The 16,745-nt window shown below is 50.4% G+C and overlaps 1 pseudogene; it reads right to left on the bottom strand.

Annotated features, from left to right (window-relative positions):
* Nucleotides 1-176: 176 nt before the first annotated feature.
* LOC116537649 lies at nt 177-14,269 on the bottom strand (annotated as a pseudogene).
* Nucleotides 14,270-16,745: the final 2,476 nt, after the last annotated feature.

A 16,745-nucleotide genomic window follows, 5' to 3' on the forward strand; every position in this document is an offset into this window, starting at 1 on the left:
GAAGAAAACTCAAGGACATTATGTAAAGTGAAATAAGCCAGTCACCAAAAAACTGATACTGTATGATTCTGCTTATGTGAAGTGTCTAGAATAGCCTTATCCATAGAAGTAGAAAGCAAAATGGTGGGTACCAGGGGCGGGAGGGACAGAAGGATGGGGAGTTATGATTTAATGCATACAGAGTTTTTATTGCAGATGATGAAAAAGTTTTAGGTATCTACACTGGCAATGGTTATAAACATTATAAATGTATTTAATGCCACTTATGAAGGATTAAAATGATAAATGTTATGTTTATTTCATCACCACCAAAACGTTGTGGGTGCAGCAGTGCTGGTTTCTGGTCCTAGCCTGAGAGACTGGCAGCTTCCACCTACTGTCTCTTGGGACAGTGTCTCTGGGAGCTCTGAGCTGTCATGCAAGACGTCCAGCTACCCTGAGACCACCATCCTGAAAGGCCACAGGGAGGAGCTCTGTGGACAGTCCTAGTTGAATCTTGCCTTCCAGCTGTCCCTGCCAAGATGCCAGGCATGTGAGTAAAGCCATCATGGACCCTCTAGACCAGACTTCCCACCAGCACGGGACCATCTGGCAGCCACATGGAGCAGAAGAACCGCCCAGCTGAGCCACTTCCAAACTCTTTACCTACTAAGTCATGATCCACAATGAGCCCATCATAGGGATGGTTTGCTTTGCAGTGTGGATAACAAGGATGTCATGTGAGGGACAGCTGAGGTACTGACCCAGGATGTGACTGATGCTCTCCATGTTCCCAGAGCTCACTGGGAGCTGGGGACCTTCAGGTGCATCAGAAACATGCCCTACCTCTGTGAAGCTCACAACCCAGTGGGGGCACATCAAGTCACCAGGCAGTTATCACCACAAGGTCATTGGAGCATCGATGGTGGAGACACAGGGCAGCACAGCAGCTTCGGGGTGGGGAGTGGGGCTGATACCACTGGAAAAAAACAGAGAGGGCTTTCTGGCATGGAGGCTCTTGGCTCTAACCCCATCAAGACTCTCAGGATCCCAGTTTCTCCATTTATGAAATGAGGACCATGGGACATCATGAAGATGAGCGGCTGTGATCCAGGAGTGTGGACATTCAGCCAATGCCCAATAGAACTGGAGTATAAATACCCCAGCTCCCTCCCCCTTAGGGATGACTTCGAGGTGTGTGCTACAGCAGCTGCCCACAGCAGTGGCAGGCATGGAGACACATCCATTTTGAAACATCTTCCCTTCCCTACCTCACTCCCTGGGATGGTTAATTTTAATTTTATGTGTCACTTAAGTGCACTGTAGGGTGCCTAGATTACACATTGTGTCTGTGAAGGTGTTTCTGAATTAGATTAGCATTTGAATTGTGGACTCAGGAAGGTGGCCTGCCCTCCCCAAGTGGCTAGTCATCTTCCAGTCCCTCAAGGGGCTGAACAGAACAGACGGCAGAGGGAGGAGGACTCACCCCTCATTTCCTGCCTAGCCGCTGGAGCTGGGACATCTCATCCTCTCTTGCTCTGGGACTGGATGTCCGCCATCGGATGCCCTGGTTCTCAGGCCTTTGGACTTGAGCTGAGTTTCAATCACACCTCGGGCTTCCCTGGGTTTCCAGCTTGCAACAAGACAGTGGGACTTCTCAGCCCCAAGAGTCACAGGAACCAAATTCCTCACCCTAAATCTTTGTGAATTGGTTCTGTTTCTCCGGAGAATCTCACTAATATGCTCCCTCACTGTCCCTTGCAATTCCTGAGATCACCTCCCAAAGAAAGCATGCATTCTCACTCCTTCCTTTAGGATCTGCTTCTGGGAAGCCCGATCCAAGACAGCTGAGATTGACTAGCCCTAAGTCTTCTGAAGGCCACTACCCTGCTTTCACTGGGAGGGCCAGGGCTCAGGGTAGGAGGGTAGGAGCAGATGGCTCAGGAGGGGATGGTGCAGGGGCACCTCGAACTGTAGATTCACAAAGGAGCAGCAGTGTGGCCTGGGAGAAGTCGATTAACCTCTCTGAGCCTCCATTTCCTCACACTTGAAAAGGGGCAATGGGCCAGGCACAGTGGCTCACACCTATAACCCCAGCACTTTGGGAGGCTGAGTTGGGCAGATCATGAGGTCAGGAGTTCAAGCCTGGCCAACATGGTGAAACACTGTCTCTACTGAAAATACAAAATATTATCCACGCATGGTGGCATGTGCCTGTAGTCCCAGCTACTTGGGAGGTTGAGGCCAGAGAATCACTTGAACCCAGGAGGCAGAGGTTGCAGTGAGCTGAGACTGCGCCATTGCACTCCAGCCTGGGTGACGGAAGGAAGGGAGGAAGGGAGGAAGGAAGGAGGGAGGGAGGGAGGGAGGGAGGGAGGAAAAGAGGGAAAGGGGGAAGGCAGGAGGGAGAGGGAAGGAGGGAAGGAGGGAGGGAAGGAGGGAGGGAGGGAGGGAGGAAGAAAAAGGGCAATGGTGTCCTCCCCGTGGGTGGCTGTGAGGTGTGGGTTTGGGTAGATGCAGGGCTTGGGCTGAGGAGTCACCACCAGGGCTCTCCTCTCGCACTGCTCCTTTTCTCACCATTGGTCCCTGCCCTGCCCCTGATGGGCTGTGTGACCCAGGAGGCATCACTTCCCCTCTCTGGGCTTCAGATTCCTCTACTGTTCTGCAAAGGGATTGACCTAGATGGCCAAGGCACCTCAGACTCCTAGAAAACCGTGTTTGCTTGGGAGACACAGTCCCGGGGGATGCCACTACTCTGGACTTGCAAGATGGTTTCTCTCCTGGAATGGCTAGGAGAAGCCCAACAGGAAGGCGGAATGTGGGTGTCATCTTCGCCCCTGGACCCCTCCTTGCCTTGCCCTGTCTGGGCTCCTACATTGCAGATGGCGAAAGAATCCAAGCCTTCCCTGTGCCCCTCGCCTCTGCACTTCCAGCCCTCTCGGCAGCCTCCGGGGCACCTGGGCTACTCCTTGGAGGCACGTGCCATCCCTCCCTTGTCTCCCACAGCCTTGGTTGCTATGGCCTCCAGCCTGGGACCTCTGAGCCACCCCAGGACTCCTGAGTCTCCGCAGCCCATTCTGCCCATCGAAAGCCAGGGTGGACAGGGACGGGCAGGTAGCTGAGGACAGGGGCACAGGGGCAAGCCTCCCCACTCCAGGCGCCACCACAGGATAGGAGGACATGGGACCTGGAAAGGGACACCCACCAGGACATCTGATCCCAAGGCAGGAAAGGAGCAGGCTGCCAAGTCACGCTCATCCCAGGTGGCATCAACGTGCAATCCATCATCTGCGGCTGCCGGAGAAGGATCCCGGCTCCTCACAGGAGTTCTGCCCACCTGGCCAATCCAGCTGCCCACTCTTCCACCTCCGTGTCCTTCTGCACCAGTCACCAGGCAGGGTGGAGGCTGGAGCTCACCCACCCAGCTACAAAGCCCAGCCTAGCAGGCTGCAGGAGGGCAGGGTGTCATTCCCAATGTGTGGATGGGAACACTGAGGCGGGGTGGAGGAAACACCTTTAGGTCCCCTTGAGAGAGGGGACGGGTCCCAGGAAGAAGGTAGTTCAGCCTGGGTTAGGATGGGTCACATGACAGAGGGAACCTCCCGGTGTCAGCGCCAGAGGCCAGTGAGGCTGAACTCTCAGCACAGTGCTCAGGCATCCCCCTGCATCCGGGAACAAGAGCCACTGCACCCCGCCTCCCAGGGCTCCAGTCTCCCAAGGCTGCCACGTACTCCCTCAGCCTGGAGCAAGCAGGAGGGGGCGGCTCCGGCAGGAGTGGCAGTGGCCCTCACCCTAATGAAGCCATCTCGCCACCATAATAAAGACCTCATGTACCTCCAATGACACTTAGCAAATCCGGGCACAAATAAATAACCCAAGTCCAATTGAATTAACCTTCAGCTGATCAGCACAGCTAAGCAAATTACCCTGCGGCCCGAACGAGATTAAAAGACCCGGCGCAGACTGGGATCATTCGGCGGGAGGGTTCACTGGGTTTAACGAGTTTAAGCCAAATCCCCCGGCGTTCTTTTCTCTGGTTTTAGGCCACTCTGCTCCCAGAGTGTAGCCTTTCTGGGGCACAGCTCCCCCCAGGGAGTGGCAGGGAGAAGTCAGACGTGTGGCAGAGAGGGTGAGGCCAAGGGAGTGGTGGTGGAGGAGGGAGACCCCCGCCTGTGCAGGGGAGAACGGCAGGCCACGGCAGACGGTGTCCCCAGGGGCACAGCCAAAGCTGGTTTCCAAGAGACAGCGGGTGCCGGGCTGGAGGCCTGGTCCTCCTAGCTTACCCCTTGACACCCGATGGCACCCCCTTTACGCCCAGCTGCATTTAGACCTGGGCTGACCCCCAGGATAAACCTGCTTTATAAGGTCCGATCCCAGTCATGCTTCTCCCACCCTGACCCCAGGCTCTCCCCCAGCCCATGCAGAGGGTAGGGGCTGGAAGCTGCCTGTGGTTGGACAGAGACGTCCCCTGAGTGGGAGGCCACAGTGATGCAAGGCCATAATGACAGATCAAATCACCACCCCGCCAGCTGCCGGAGATACATGGGTCAACATGACTTTTAGAAGAACAAAGACTGCCGGGTGCGGTGGCTCACGCCTGTAATCCCAACACTTTGGGAGGCTGAGGTGGGTGGATCACGAGGTCAGGAGTTCAGGACCAGCCTGACCAACATGGTGAAACCCCGTCTCTACTAAAAATACAAAAATTAGCCAGGCGTGGTGGTACGCACCTGTAATCCCAGCTACTCAGGAGGCTGAGGCAGGAGAATCGCTTCAACCCAGGAGGTGGAGGTTGCAGTGAGCCAAGATTGCACCACTGCACTCCAGCCTGGGTGACAGAGCAGGACGCATATCAAAGAAAAAAAAAAGGAACAGAAGAACAGAGACCACTCAGGAGGGTTTCTCTGCCCTCTAGGGCTGCCAGCCTTTCCTGGCAAAAGGGCCTGCGCTCAGCTGGGATGTCGCAGCCAGGGATGGTGGGCCCCGGAGGGAAGCAGAGACCTCACCGTGCCTGAGGAACCATTGCCCAGAGCATGCAATCTTCTTCCTGCTCCGGGGTGGAGCACTCAGGCAGCCTGAAGAGGCCACACGCCTGAGGGCTGCTCCCAACCGAGTGACCCAGCTAGAAACACGAGAGCTGTTTACCCAGGCTGCAGTGGATCCACTGAGACGTGGCCCTAGAATTTACACAGAGAGAGAGGACTCAGAAGACAGTGCTCCCCGAAAGTTCTAGAGCCAAGCGAGGTGTGGCTTCCCAAGGCAGGGGTACAGCAGGCCATGGACTTCTCCCCTAAGGGATTTGCTTGTAGCGCAGGAGACTCAAAGGGAACCTTAACCTCACGGAGTTCAAAAAACCCTGTTGCATGTGTCAGCCGGGAGTTGGTGGCCGGGGAGGGCTTCCTAGCAGGTCTGATTTGCGTGATCGTGCCATCCACAGTGGAACTCTGGAGTTCTGAGTCAGGAGGGAGGTTGGGGCAGCTGTGCTCATGGGGGAAGCCATGCAGACGCCATGGAGCGGGCGCCACTCTGGGGAAGGTTTTGGTCCCAGTGCCACAGCTGAATTTCCAGGTGTCGCTCTGTGGGTCTTTTTTTTTTTTGAGAAGGAGTTTCACTGTCACCAGGCTGGAGTGCAGTGGCACAATCTCAGCTCACTGCAGCCTCCACCTCCCAGGTTCAAGCGATAATCCTGCCTCAGCCTCCTGAGTAGCTGGGACTACAGGTGCGTACCACCACGCCCAGCTAATATTTTTTGTATTTTTAGTAGAGACGGGGTTTCACCGTGTTGGCCAAGATGGTCTCCATCTCCTGATCTCAGGTGATCTGCCTGCCTCCACCTCCCAAAGTGCTGGGATTACAGGCATAAGCCACAGCACCCAGCCCTCCTCTGTGGGTCTTTAGAGAAGTCATGCCAGCGGCGCCCAGAATGGTGCCAGGAGGCAGCCTGTGCCCTTGTTTTGGGGTTCACTATTAGGTGATGTTGGTAGGAGCCACCTGAGAATAGGATGGGGATGGGAGAGTGGAGACTCCATAAGCCATTAACTCCCAAGGGAGCTCATCCTTGCGGTGGGGCCATGCAGGATGGGATGACGGATCCAGGAGGTGCGATGGCCACCAGCAGATACGGTGAGTCAGCGGCATGAGAGCAGCACAGCCCCAAATCATCCAGGCTTCGCCAGCACAGACCCCGGCCTGGGTGCTGTGGGGGTGCATGGATGCTCCCTGCCTTGTCCCTGAACACAAGAAGGCACCTTCCGGCTGGGACCGAAAGCCAGAGAACAGTAAAACCAAAACACAGCAGTTCAGAATGGAAGATGTCCCAGGCCCCAGGTGATAAAGGCCCAGCTGGTTACAGATGCCCAGAGCTGGGAAGCCTTCCTGAAGGAGGAGGCTTGAGTGGGGCCTACAGCCAGCTAGGGAGCACCTCGGAGGTCCTTCCAGGGGTGGAACGGAACCCAAGGCGAAAGAGAAAAGCAAACCGTATCAGCCACTGTGCTTCCTTCCTCTGGGCTGTGTGCTGGGGTCACTCCAACACTGCACCTCCATGTTTACCTAGTGAGCATCTCTTCCGGGAGGTGGAGGTTCGGGTCCCAAAGCCACAGCTGGAAGGGGTACACACGGCCCTCTTGCCCACTGGTGGGTCCCAGCATCCAGCAGCTGGGAATGCTCTGTCTCTACTAAAAATGCAAAAACAAAAAAATTAGCTACTCGGGAGGCTGAAGCAGGAGAATCACTTGAACCCGGGAGGCGGAGGTTGCAGTGAGCCAAGATTGCGGCATTGCACTCCAGCCTGGGTGACAAAAGACTCCATCAAAAAAAAAAAAAAAAAAAAAAAAACCACATAATTGGGAGTAAATCACTCCTCAGCAAATGCAAAAGAACGGAAATCATAACAAACAGTCTCTCAGACCATGGTGCAATCAAATTAGAACTCAGAATTCAAAAACTAACCCAGAACCGCACAGCTTCATGGAAACTGAACAACTTGCTCTTGAATGTTGACCGCATAACCAATGAAATGAAGACAGAAATAAAGATGTTCTTCGAAACCAACGAGAATGAAGACACAACATACCAGAATCTCTGGGACACATTTAAAGCAGTCTCTAGAGGAAAATATATAGCAATAAGTGCCCACATGAGAAGCAAGGAGAGATAAAAAATTCACACCCTATCATCAAAACTGAAAGAGCTAGAGGAGCAAGATCAAAAAACCTCAAAGTCTAGCAGAAGACAAGAAATAGCTAAGATCAGAGCAGAACTGAAGGAGATAGAGACACAAAAAACCCTTCAAAAAATCAACAAATCCAGGAGCTGGTTTTTTGAAAAGATCAACAAAATAGACAGACTGCTAGCCAGATTAATAAAAAAGAAAAGAGAGAATAACCAAATTGATGCAATAAAAAACGATAAAGGGGATATCACCACAGATTCCCCAGAAATTCAAACCATCATCAGAGATTATTACAAACAACTCTATGCACATAAACTAGGAAACCTGGAAGAAATGGATAAATTCCTGGACACTTGCCTCCTCCCAAGCCTAAACCAGGAAGAAGCCGAAACCCTGAACAGACCCATAACAAGGTCTGAAGTTGAGGCAGCAATTAAGAGCTTACCACCCAAAAAAAGCCCAGGTCCAGACGGGTTCACAGCCGAATTCTACCAGACATACAAAGAGGAGCTGGTAACATTCCTTCTGAAACTATTCCAAACAATACAAAAAGAGGGAATTCTTCCCAAATCATTTTATGAGACCAACATCATCCTGATTCCAAAACCCGGCAGAGACTCAACAAGAAAAGGAAACTTCAGGCCAATATCCATCATGAACATAGATACAAAAATCTTCAATAAAATACTGACAAGCCGATTGCCACAGCACATCAAAAAGCTTATCCACCATGATCAAGCAGGCTTCATCCCGGGGATGCAAGGCTGGTTCAACATACACAAGTCTATAAACGTAATTCACCACATAAATAGAACCAAAGACAAAAACCACATGATTATCTCAATTGATGCAGAGAAGGCCTTTGACAAAATTCAACAGCCCTTTATGCTAAAAACCCTCAATAAGCTAGGTATTGATGGAACGTATCTCAAAATAATAAAAGCTATTTATACAAACCAACAGCCAATATCGTAATGAATGGGCAAAAACTGGAAGCATTCCCCTTGAAATCTGGCACTAGAGAAGGATGCCGTCTCTCACCACTCCTATTCAATATAGTACTGGAAGTTCTAGCCAGAGCAATCAGGCAAGAAAAAGAAATAAAGGATATTCAAATAGGAAAGGAGGAAGTCAAATTGTCTCTATTTGCAGACGACATGATTGTATATCTAGAAGACCCCATCGTCTCAGCCCAAAATCTCCTGAAACTGATAAGCAACTTCAGCAAAGTCTCAGGATACAAAATCAATGTGCAAAAATCACATGCATTCCTATACACCAATAACAGACTTAAAGAGTGCCAAATCAAGAACAAACTTCCATTCACAATTGCCACAAAGAGAATAAAATACCTAGGAATACAGCTAACAAGGAACGTAAAGGACCTCTTCAAGGAGAACTACAAGCCAATGCTCAACGAAATAAGAGAGGACACAAACGGATGGAGAAACATTCCATGTTCATGGTTAGGAAGAATCAATATCATGAAAATGGCCATACGGCCCAAAGTAATTTACAGATTCAATGCTATCCCCATCAAGCTACCAATGACCTTCTTCACAGAACTGGAAAAAAACACCTTAAACTTCACATGGAACCAAAAGAGAGCCCGCATAGCCAAGTCAATTCTAAGCAAAAAGAACAAAGCGGGAGGCATCACACTACCGGACTTCAAACTATACTACAAGGCTACAGTAATCAAAACAGCATGGTACTGGTACCAAAACAGAGATATAGACCAATGGAACAGAACAGAGGTCTCGGAGGCAACGCAACATATCTACAACCATCTGATAGTTGACAAACCAGACAAAAACAAGCAATGGGGAAAGGAGTCCCTGTTTAATAAATGGTGTTGGGAAAACTGGCTAGCCATGTGCAGAAGGCAGAAACTGGACCCCTTCCTGACACCTTACGCTAAAATTAACTCCAGATGGATTAAAGACTTAAACATAAGACCTAACACCATAAAAACCCTAGAAGAAAATCTAGGCAAAACCATTCAGGACATAGGTGTAGGCAAGGACTTCACGACCAGAACACCAAAAGCATTTGCAACAAAAGCCAAAATAGACAAATGGGACCTAATCAAACTCCACAGCTTCTGCACAGCAAAAGAAACAGTCATTAGAGTGAATCGGCAACCAACAGAATGGGAAAAAATTTTTGCAGTTTACCCATCTGACAAAGGGCTTATAACCAGAATTTACAAAGAACTAAAACAGACTTACAAGAAAAAAACTAACAAGCCCATTCAAAAGTGGGCAAAGGATATGAACAGATACTTTACAAAAGAAGACATACATGAGGCCAACAAACATATGAAAAAATGCTCATCATCACTGGTCATCAGAGAAATGCAAATCAAAACAACATTGAGATACCATCTCACGCCAGTTAGAATGGCGATCATTAAAAAATCTGGAGATAACAGATGCTGGAGAGGATGTGGAGAAACAGGAACACTTTTACACTGTTGGTGGGCGTGTAAATTATTTCAACCATTGTGGAAGACAGTGTGGCGATTCCTCAAGGATCTAGAAAGAGAAATTCCATTTGACCCAGCAATCCCATTACTGGCTATGTATCCAAAGGATTATAAATCATTCTACTATAACGACACGTGCACACTAATGTTCATTGCAGCACTGTCTACAATAGCAAAGACCTGGAACCAACCCAAATGCCCATCGATGATAGACTGGACAGGGAAAATGTGGCATATATACACCATGGAATATTATGCAGCCATCAAAAACGATGAGTTTGTGCCCTTTGTAGGGACATGGATGAACCTGTAAACCATCATTCTCAGCAAACTGACAGAAAAGCAGAAGATCAAACACCGCATGTTCTCACTCATAGGCGGATGTTGAACAATGAGAACACAGGGACACAGGGAGGGGAGCACTACACACTGGGGTCAGTTGGGGGGAAATAGGGGAGGGACGGTGGAGGGTGGGGAGCTGGGGAGAGATAGCAAGGGGAGAGATGCCGGATGTAGGTGATGGGGAGGAAGGCAGCAAATCACACTGCCACGTGTGTACCTATGCAACAATCTTGCATGTTCTTCACATGTACCCCAAAACCTAAAATGCAATAAAATAAATAAATGGGAAAAAAAAAGGATTAACTTCTTCTTCTTGTTTTTGAGACAGAGCCTCACTCTGTCTCCCCAGCTGGAGTGCAATGGTGTGATATCGGCTCACTGCCTTCCTGGTTCAAGAGATCCTCCTGCCTCACCCTCCCCAGTAGCTGGGATGACAGGTGCCCGCCACCATGCCCGGCTATTTTGTGTGTGTGTGTGTATTTTTAGTAGAGACATGGTTTCGCCATGTTGGCCAGGCTAGTCTCAAACTCCTGGCCTCAAGTGATCCTCACCCCCTTGGCCTCCCAATGTGCTGGGATTACAGGCGTGTGCCACCATGCCCGGCCCCCACCCAAAAGGATTGAAAGCAGGATCTGAGAGAGGCAGATGCCCACCCACATTCCCAGAGGTGTTACTCACAGGAGCTGAGAGATCAGAGCTGCCCACGTGTCCACCAACAGGTGAGTGAATGGGCACGAAGCGCTCCATCCATACATCCGGAAACTGTTCAGCTAAACAGAGGAAGGGGCGTCTGACACCTGCCGCAGCGTAGATGGACCTCAATGGCATCGGGTTCCATGAAATCAGCCAGTCATGAAAGGGCCGGTACCGTATGCTTACACACACATGGGGTTTCTATAGCACTAGAATCTGCAGAGGCAGAAAACAGAACAGTGGGTGCCGGGGAGTGCAGGGTCAGGGGGGATGGAGCGTGAGGGTTTCACGGGACATGAAAGAGTTCTGGAGACAAGTGCTGAGGGGTGCACAACAACATGACTGTGTTTAATGCCACTGGCCTCTGCATTGGAACGTGGTTATCATGGTGATTTTCTGGGATGTGCATTTTACTACAATCAAAAATCAAAATAGGACAGGCATGGTGGCTCATGCCTGTAATCCCTGCACTTTGAGAGGCTGAGGCAGGCAGATCACTTGAGGTCAGGAGTTCAAGACCAGCCTGGTCTCGAACATAGCAAAATGCTGTCTCTACTAAAAATACAAAAATTAGCCAGGTGTGGTGGTGCACGCCTGTAATCCCAGCTACTCAGGAGGCTGACTGAGGCAAAAGAATCGCTTGAACCTGAGAAGCAGAGGTTGCAGTGAGCTGAGATCGTGCCACTGCACCCCAGCCTGGGAGACAGAGAATCTGTCTTTAAGAAAAACTAAGATAAAAAGAGTTTGGCTATGGACCAAGAGAGACAGTCAGGAAGACGGACAACGGGGTGGGCTTCCCTCGGGAACGGAGGCAGAAGCAGGGAGACTGAGGGAGGAGCTGAGACTGCATGGGTAGGTGAATGCAGTGACCAGGTGGGCACAGAGGGGCCAGAGAGAGAGGGACAGAGCTGGTCCCAGCCACACAGTGGCAAGTCCGCAGGTCTCACAGCCCCTCCACGAACATGCAAGCCTCCATGCATGCACAGGTTTTCATGCTCACATCTGCACATGCTTACACATATGTGCTCGTAACACACGTGTACAGCTCACCCTCATCAAAGCCCAGCTGGTACTTGATGTACAATCTCAGGTGGGTGACATTCTGGAGACAAGGCAGGGAGTGGGTCAGGGCTTAGTGGGCGCAGGGCTGACAGCAAAGGCTGGTAAGGGAATTCGGGGAGGTCGCTGTTGGTTTGGGTCTTTTTTTTTTTTTTTTATTGAGATGGAGTCTTGCTCTGTCGCCCAGGCTGGAGTGCAGTGGTGCAATCTCGGCTCACTGCAACCTCCGCTTCCCAGGTTCAAGTGATTCTTCTGCCTCATCCTCCCAAGTAGCTGGGATTACAGGCACCTGCCACCATACCCAACTAATTTTTGTATTTTTAGTAGAGACGGGGCTTCACCATGTTGGCCAGGCTGGTCTCGATCATGATCATATCTGTAAGATGGTCAGCATTTGTCAAAATTCATAGAACAAAACACCAAAGGAATGCATTTTACTGTATGCAAAATATACCTCCTTTTTTATTTTTGTTGTTTCAAGAGACAGAGTCTGGCTCTGTCACCCAGGCTGGAGTGCAGTGGTATAATGATGGCTGAGTGCAGCCTCCACCTCCTGGGCCCAAGCGATTCTTATGCCTCAGCCTCCAGAGTAGCTGGGACTACCGGGCCACCACACCAGGCTAATTTTTTTTTTACTTTTTGTAGAGACAGGGTCTTGCTATGCTGCCCAGGCTGGTCTTGATCTCCTAGGCTCAAACAATCTGCCCACCATAGCCTCCCAAAGTGTTGAGATTCTAGGCATGAGCCCCCCCACACTCAGCATTTATATCATTGTTTAAGTTAAAAATAGAAGAAAACAAAACACAAGCCTAGCCAGGAGCCCTGTTCTTAGCTCCCTAGACCTGGCTCTGTGGAAGGCGGGGTCCCTGGGCCACCCCCATCCTATGGCTCTGTCCTTCGCAGCTATGTTCCAGGGGAACAGAGTGAGCCTGTCACATATATGCCAGACAGAGAGTGCCCACACACTGCCCTGATGCTGGGGAGCCCTGGAGAGAGCTGCAGGGCTGTGAGCAGCTCAGAGTGTGTCGCTTTTGCTGAGCAGCCAGTAGGTTCCTTGCCCAGGACAGTGAGTCAGGAACCTGGCTGCCTGATCTTGTTCCCCTTTTCTCTAGGGCTACCAGGAAGGTCAGAGCTGAGGCTGAGGCCCAATAACAGCAAATGCAGAGGACCCGGCACCAGCACACACATGCTCTGTGCTTCTGTTACGGCCTTGACAGTCTGTTCCAGCGTTTCTCTCCCCAGGTCCAATTCTGGAATTCATGCCCTTGTCTGATTTATAACCCTCTACCTGCGTGCACCCTGCCATCTCCCCAAAGGACTGCGGGCTGGGACTGTCTCCTGGCTACTTCTGCAGAGCCAGCACGGGGTCAGGCTCAGCAGGTGCCTGTGACGTCAATTACAGATGCCAACACCTTCCAAAGACAAAGTGCTTTGTCATCAGGTGACTGGATGGGGAGAGAGGGACCCAGATAAGAGAAGATAGACAGAGAAAGAGAGAGAGAGAAAGGGAGACAAAGACAGAGATAGAGACAGACGGACAGACCAAGGAAGACAGAAAGAAACAGGCAGACAGACAGACACAGAAACAGATAGAGACAGACCATGAGAGAAAGAGAGACACACAGACAGGCAGGAATGGCAGAGAAAGAGACAGACCAAGAGAGACAGAAACGAGAGAGACAGAGATAGACGAAGAGACAGAAGACAGAGACAGACAGACCATGAGAGACCGAAGGAGACAGGCAGACAGACAGAAAGAGACAGAGAGAAAGAGACAGAGAGAGACACACAGACAGACAGACAGACAGGCTGAGAAAGAGACAGAGATAGTCAGACAGACCAAGAAAAAGAGAGACAGACATAGACACAGACAGACAGATAGGCTGAGAAAGAGAGACAGACAGACCAAGAGAGAAATGAGAGAAAGACAGAGATAAACCAAGAGAAAGACAGAGACAGACAAAGACAGAGATGCAGAGACAGACAGATAGACAGACAGACAAAGACAGAGCCAGACCATGGGAGACAGAAGGAGACCGGCACAGACAGAAAAGAGAGGAGAGAGATGGAGACAGAAAGCGGCACACAGACAGAGAGGCAGGTAGAGAAAGAGAAGAGAAAGACCAAGACAGAAACAGACAGACCGAGACAGTCAGACAAAGAGAAACAGACAGACTGAGAGAGACGACCGAGAGAGACAGAGACCAAGAGAGACAGCAACAGACAGACAGAGACAGACAGCGAGGGACAGAGACAGAGAGACAGAGACAGGGAGAGGGATGCACTGGCTCCCAGCCTCCCAGGAACATGCAGAATTTCTCAGAAGAGGAGGAGGAGGAGGACCTCCCTCCTCCAAGCAGGGAGTGAGGAGAATAAGACACCTCCGTCCCTCCACCCACCCTAGACCCAGCCCCAGCCCAGTCCCAGTGCCTCACCAGAGGGTTCTGTGGCCTCTGCTGCCCCCTAGAGGTGCTTTCTGGCAACACATGCACTCCCGACCCGGCTTCCCAGTGGCTGGAGGCAATCCAGGTGCTCATCCTTACCACCCTCATCCCTGCCAGACTCGGCTCAAATCCCCTCCCGGGACTCGTGCACCTGGGGTTCGTGGGTGCTTCTGTGCCATGCCAGCCTCCCTGGCTACACCTACTGCAAGTATTTTTCCTTCTTTTCCCTTTTGATTTCTTTTGTGGTTGTAAAAGTAAAATGTTAGCTATAGCCGGGTGCAGTGGCTCACACCTATAATCCCAACACTTTGGGAGTCTGAGGTGGGAAGATTTATTGAGCCTGAGAGGTCGAGGCTGCAGTCAGCAGAGCTCGTGCCACTGCACTCCAGACGGGGGAACAGAGTGAGACACTGTTGAAAACAAAACAAAAAAACAACAAAAACGTCAACTATAAAAAATTCATATTGAATATGTGTGGACATGGAAGCACAAGTCCCACCTAATTCTGCCCCACCACCCCAGTTGAGCTTGGTGACACAGCATCACTGAGGGCCTTCTCAACCAGGAGGGAGGTCCTGTATTTCCAGGAGCTCTTTGCTTATGGGCCCCTCTCATTCTTTTTCACAGCTGTCTTCCTAGGGGAGCATTTTCTCCTTCCTTTCAAATCCCTTTGAAATTATTTCCTGTTCCACTTGTTGGCAGTAGCGTCATTTCTGCTTTTCCTGGCTCTGCCTTGACCTGCAGCCCTTTGCTTATTGCCCATCTTATGGAGGTAGTGGGGGGTCCTTGGACCAGCTTCCAGCAGAAAATGCTCATCGAGTGAATGACCAAGCAAACATTTCTCTTATGGATGGATGGATCAGCAGATGGATGGGTGGGTGAATGAGTGGATGGATGGATGAGTGAATTCATGTGTGGCTGGATGGATGAGTGAATTCCTGGGTGGGTGGATGGATGAACGGATGGATAGATGGATGGATGGATGGATGGATGAGTGGGTGGATGGATGGGTGGATGGGTGGATGGATGGGTGGTTGGATGGGTGGATGAGTGGGTGGATGGGTGAGTAGATGGATGGAAGGGTGAATGCATGGATGCATGGATGGATGGATGGATGGATGGATGGATGAGTGAATTCATGAATGGATGAACAGGTGGACAGATGTGCGAATGGATGAGTGGGCAGATGAATGGGTTGGTGGATGAATGGATGAACGGATGGGTGGGTGGATGAATGAGTGGATAGAAGGGTGGTTGGATGGATGGATGGATGGATGGATGGATGGATGAATGGGTGGGTGGATGGATGGATGAGTGAATGAATGGATGAATGGATGAGTGAATTTATGAGTGGGTGGATGGATGGGTGAGTGAATGCATGGGTGGGTGAATGGATGAATGAGTGGATGAGTGAATGCACGATTGGGTGCGTGGATGGATGAGTGAATGGAATGGGTGGGTGGATGGATAGATGAGTGAATGCATGGATGGATGGATGAGTGAATTCATGGGTGGGTGGATGGATGGGCGAGTGAACACATGGGTGGATGAATGAGTGGATGAGTGAATGCATGAATGGGTGGGTGGATGGATGGATGAATGGGTAGGTGGATGGATGGATGGATGAATGGGTGGGTGGGTGGATAGGTGGATGAGCAGATGAATGGGTGGGTGGGTGGGTGGATGAGAAGATGGATAGGTGGGTGGATGGATAAATGAGTGGGTGGATTAGTGGATGAGCAGATGGATGGATGAGTGGGTGGATGGATGGATGGGTAAGCGGGTGGATGGATGGGCGGATGGATGGATGTCTGTTTGGCAGGCATAGAGAGCAACTGAGATGTGCTTGCAATGCTGGAGGGAATGCACAGTGGTGCATACACATTGGAGAGCAGCTTGGAAGCTTTTAGAATTAAACAAGTACTTACCATGCTACTTAGTAACCCCATTCTCAAGTATTTCCCAAGAGAAGTGAACATTTATGTTCTCACAAACACGTGTATATGGAGGTCAATGGGAGCTTTATTCACAGTGGTCCAAGCTGGATACAACCCAAATGTCTTCAGTAGGAGAATGGACAAAGAAATTGTGGTGCATCCAGACAATGGAATACTACTCAGCAAAAAAAAAAAAAAAAAAAAAAGAAAGAAAGAAAAAAAAAGAGAGAGAGAGATAAATTACTGATGTGGCCAACAACATGGTTGAATCAGTATCCTAAGTGGAAGAAGCCAATCAGGAAAGGCTACACACCACGTGACTCAGGAGGTCAGCAGGACTGGTTTCAGAAGACACAGGTAACAAAGACCCTGGTGATAACACAGAATACAGTTAAGAAGCCAGCCAAAACCCACCAAATCCAAGACGGCGGGAAAGCGACCTCTGATCATCCTCACTGCTCGTGAAAGACACTTCCACCAGTGCCGTGACAGCTTACAAATGCCATGGCAACGTCCAAAAGTTACCCTACATGGTCTAAAAAGGGAAGGAAACCTCAGTTCTGGGAATTCCTCCCCTCTTTCCCAAAAATCTCATGAATAATCCAGCCCTTGTATAACATATGATCAAGAAA

Source organism: Sapajus apella, unplaced genomic scaffold (genome assembly GCF_009761245.1).
Source record: "Sapajus apella isolate SASKATOON/1434 unplaced genomic scaffold, GSC_monkey_1.0 scaffold112, whole genome shotgun sequence".
Classification (NCBI taxonomy): domain Eukaryota; kingdom Metazoa; phylum Chordata; class Mammalia; order Primates; family Cebidae; genus Sapajus; species Sapajus apella.